Source organism: Nicrophorus vespilloides, unplaced genomic scaffold (assembly GCF_001412225.1).
Source record: "Nicrophorus vespilloides isolate i.1.1-1 unplaced genomic scaffold, Nicve_v1.0, whole genome shotgun sequence".
NCBI lineage: Eukaryota > Metazoa > Arthropoda > Insecta > Coleoptera > Silphidae > Nicrophorus > Nicrophorus vespilloides.
In genome coordinates this window covers 34,570-40,131 of record NW_017095768.1, presented here as the reverse complement: position 1 = coordinate 40,131, position 5,562 = coordinate 34,570, and positions in this window count along the sequence as shown.

Genomic DNA, 5,562 nt, shown 5'->3' with positions numbered 1-5,562 from the left:
ATGGTTTAGGTATAGGAGGGACCGCAACGCAACGCAGCGCACTTAGTCCGCTGAATATGGGAGATTATAATTTATTAATCGAATTCCTTTAGGGCCATTGCATAATTTATTGATACATTCAATTTGGTTTTTGTAAAACGGGGCCCCGAAAGTGCCGAGTCACCGAGAGCTGGCGCCACTAAACATCCACTTCAGACTATATATCGAACCCGGGCATCAACGTCTCTCATCTTCTTCTTCGTCTCACTCACATATCTTGTTTGGGGGGGGAGGGAAGACGTCGAAACACCCAACGGAGCCGTCATCTCTAAACGCGAGGATTGAGAAGAGATGAGATATGAGGAGGTGACCACGAAACTGGATAAAAACAATGACGCTGTTATGCGGAGCTCGAACTCGAGGACCTCTCGATCCGTGGAAAATGTCAATAATAAGGGGTAACCACCGCAGTCTTTCGGAATTAGTATATATAATGCGTGTGTATACGTCTCGTTTAGTTTCCCCTTCCCAAAAAACACGCCTTGGAGGATCCTCCAAGACGTTGGATGAAGAGGTGAACCTCTTCTTGGATGAGGCAGATAATCGATCGGGCGAAGAGAAGCGAAGGTGTACACCGCGAGGAATAAAGCATGGTCATTCCATTATTTCTCTCTCTCTTTCTCTCTCTTTCTTTCATTTACCTACATGTTCTTTGAGTGAGGGGCCCCCCGACTGCGTGACGACTTCATCAAGTTGGGCCAAAGTACGGGGCTCGGAACGCAAGATCGATGGGTCTTGCTTGCACCAGTCGGACACGTAACAAAACCGAACCTGGAATCTGATACATAACAAAAAAAATAAGAATTAAACGCGATTACGATCGTGAAAGTTCACGTGGTCCGTGCAACATTATATGCATAAATATCAATCGAATCGAGATGGAAAGGACACGGGGGGAATATTAGAACGCATAACATGAACGCTTTTGATCTATACCACATATTAAATCACGCAGCCAAATAATAAAAAGACCTGTAATTACGTAATCCGAGCTGAAAGTTTATGGCCAACAAAAATGATGAATTATCTGCATGTTACATAAAAAAACATCCATCAAATTATATAGAAAAATAATTAACTTATTATGAAATAAAATACAATAAAATTGACAATTGTTGTATGTCATTTGTTTTTTTTTTGAACGAACTAACTGTCAAATTTTATCACATTTTGTTCACTAAATTACATTTGATTAATTAACAAGAAAATTACTAAGACCATTTTAAATAGTTAATGAGTAAATTGACATAACCTTTGATATAAAATGGCGTTGAAACAAAATTACAATGATAATTTTATGACAGTTCTAAAGGAAACTGGACTATTCGAATCTTGTTTGAATAATGTAATCATAACGTTTCTTTAAGAACAAAATAGATTTTGTACATTCATTCTAAATAATCTGTTATAAAACTGGATAATCGAAATTACACGAATAGGAATTGAAAACTGACATAACTTTAACAGAAGTGAAATAACGTCAAAGGATTTACAAAGGAAACTTGATTATAATTTACCAAATATTAAAAGTGAATTTGAATTTGAACAATAGATCAGAAGTACGCAAAAGTAAAGATTGGAATTGAATTCAATACATTTAGAGTATTCACATTTATAATTGGAACTTGATATGATTTTTTTTTTGGAGTATCCACTTTTCAACTTTGAAAGCTTATACCAGGTAAAGAAAGGTTAATAGCCACTAATTTAGAATTATAGTAAAATTGAAACCGATATATTTGGTTTTAATTAGAGTATTCACACTAAAGAAAACTGGATTATTCGAATCTTTTTTTGGATATTGGAATCATAACGTTCCTTTAATGACAACATAGATTTTGGTTTATTGTAGATTTATTCTAAATAATCTGTTAAATTGGATAATCGATATTACACGAATACGAATTGAAAACTGACATAACTTTAACAGAAGTGAAATGACGTTAAAACAAAATAGTAATGCTTCTTTTATGACAATTACAAAGAAAACTTGATTGTAATTTACCAAATATTAAAAGTGAATTTGAATATTTGAACAATAAGATTTTTTATTGAGACATTTATTTCTATTGAATATTTTGATAAATTTTCAAATTACAGTTTGTTTCATAACTATCCAAAAAAAAGTCATTTTAAATATTCAGTAACAAAATTTAAAAAAAATGCAAATTAAACAAATGCGAATTGAAAACTGACATAATCTTAACATAACATGTAATGGCGTTAAATTATGTCTTTTGTGACAATTACATAGGAAACTTCATTACAATTTATCGAATATTTTAATAGAATTTACTTAAATATTAGAACAATAATGTTTCTTTTATGACACTCGTTTATATTAACTATTTATTAGTTTAATAAATGCGTTTCTCCACTATATTGCTTTTAGTTTATTTACAAAAAAAAATCGATAATAAAGTTATATACAGTAAAACCTCGCTTAACGAGTGACGATGAGAAGAGAAGTCCCGGATTGTGCGCCTGCTACATCACATTATGTGTATTTTCACTATACCTCGATTAACCTCGTTAAGCGAGGTTCCACTGTACTACAAATTACATAAATGTGAATTGAAAACTGACATAACCTTAACAGAAGGAAAATGGCGTTAAAACAAAATAGTAATGCTTCTTTTATGACAATTACAGAGGTTACTTGAATGCAATGCATTGAATCTATGAATCTAATTAGGACGATTTTTGGTATAATCATAAGAAACCGAAACGTGCATCTATCGGATTTAGATGAAGTGAATTGAAATTGAGTTAAAAAACTGCATTTCAAGATGAAACAAAGAATGGGTTGCGTATTGGATGGACATGGCGGAGGTGTTGAGTTTGGTCCGGGTGGAGGTGTAGCGTTCTCGGTTTTTTTTTATTGCGGGGGGATGATGGGGACAACGGCGGCGGTAGCGGTGGCGGCGTTGGGGGGCCGCATCCGCCGCCGCCGCGGATTGGATTGGTCGTTAGGTTACCGGATTCACCGGATCAATATCAGTCAAGCCCCGGACAGAATCCTTCTCTCTCTCTCTCTCTCACACATACACATACACTGTGATATATGTATCCATCCATCCCGGATATATCCAGGCAAGCCGCAACACCCAATGATGCAATGCGATGCAACGCAATGCCCTTATTACACAACAAATGTACACGAGCTGTGCTCGTCCATCATCCATCCGTCCGTCTCCATCCGATCCGATCGGAACCATGCATGTAGACCGCACTGCAAACACCCCCACACACACTTTAGGCGCTTAATCACGCGGCAACCCCTAATTTCGTGTAAGCCTCCCCCCCCCCGACAACATAAAAAATGCACAGAAGGAAAATAGCACACGCGTCCGTTATATTAATAGAAACATCACTCTCTTTCACAAATAGATATATAATTCCTTTCGGTTTACCAATTACATGCCTTTTTTGTGATTAATCGAAACACAATAGTCTATTTTTATTCATTTATGGGGGAGCACAACAAAAAAATGCTATCAAATATCATTAGTTATTTATGTTCCATTTAATTGCTCTCATTATGAAGAACAAATTGAAACCACCTCTATAAAAAAAAAAAACGACCACAAAAGAGCAAATTCATGTAATTACACAAAAACTGTGTTAATCAACTATAATTTTACAATTAAAAAAGAAAATTAGTAGATCATAGTTTTTTTCTTCCAATTTGTTCAAAATTGAATAATTGCAACATTATTAACAAGTAAATTATGTGTGAATTAATCAAATTTTAAATTAATAATTTTTAAGAAAAATGTTGTAATTGAAAATCTCGGAATATTTGAAACCGGACTAATCGAGGACTAAACCTCATAAAAATAAACAAGTTAAATAGCGAAAATAATTTTTGTGTACTAATTTTTCAAAATTTATTTTCAATTTCCCATAAGTAAAATGTAATAATATCTTTTGAAATTTTCAAACCGGACTATAGTGAATCCGGACTAATCGAGAAGCAACACTATACGAATTATAACTGTATTTATATTGTTTTTTAAACTTTAAATTTGAAACACTCAAATTACAAAAAAGAGAATACGAAATCTACACCTGCGCTCCATTTGCGGATCTCCCCCTAAAATTAATATATTTCCATCGTTATGTTTCGTTAAATTTCATTAAAAAAATAAATAAATAAATAAATAGATTTGGGACCCTTAATTGCCGCAGGACGTAGAGAAAAGACACACACACAACAAAAAATGAGTGCGCGAACGTTCGAGGGGTGCGTTTTGCCACGTCAATTTGATTAATTCGCTCGTCTTTTCGCAGTTGCCCCCCAAAAACCAAACTAAAAAAATATAGAGGAATCAAACAGAAATTTTCGTAATTAATCGTACAATTCCAACATATTAGTGTACAAAATGATGAATAAAATGAGAAATGATGTAGGATAAAAAAAAACAGCTGCTATTGCAAGAATTATTAACTTAATTATGTAAAAAAAACAAATTTGTATTTGCTAATTATTATTGCGTTTTTAATGTTTGAATATTTTATAATATATAAACTTTCTTTTGATACTTTTTCTTCAATTTATTTAACAATAAACTTTTGTAGACTTATTTTAAACATTTGGTAATAAATTTAGAACATAAAGATTACACGAATTCAAATTGAAAACTGACATAAACTTAATGTGAGTAAAATTACGTTAATATTAAATAGTAATGATTCTTTTATGACTTTGAAACTTTGAATTTGTTTGAATATTTTAACAATAAAATTTATTTGTCTTGAATTTATTGACCAGAAAACTTTTGTAGAGTTATTGTAAACATTTGATAATAAATTTAGAAAATACAGATTGCAAGAATTCGAATTGAAATCTAACAAAACCTTAATGTAAGTAAAATTACGTTAATATTAAATAGTAATGCTTCTTTTATGACTTTCAAAGTTTGAATTTTTTTGAATATTTTAACAAGAAAGTTTCTTTTTCTTCAATTTATTTACCAGAAAACTTTTACAGAGTTATTTTAAACATTTGGTAATAAGTTTAGAAAATTTAAATTACGCGAATTCAATGTAAGTAAAATGACGTTAATATGAAATAGTAATACTTCTTTTATGACATTTGAAACTTTGAATTTGTTTGAATATTTGAACAAGAAAATTTATTTTCCTTGAATTTATTTACCAGAAAATTTTGTAGAGTTATTTTAAACATTTGGTAATAAATTTGGAAAATACAGCAAATATTCAAACAAATTCAAAGTTTCAAATGTTCATAAAAGAAGCATTATCATTTAATATTAACGTCATTTTACTACATTAAGGTTATCATTAATGTAAGTAATTCGAATTGTGTAATCTGTATTTCTAAATTAAATGTTTAAAATAACTCTAAAAGTTTTCTGGTAAATAAATTCAAGAAAAATTCATAAAAGAAATTTTCTGTTCAAATATTGAAACAAAGTTTCGAATTTCATAAAAGAAGCATTATTATTTAATATTAACGTCATTTTATACATTAAGGTTATGTCAGTTTTCAATTTGAAT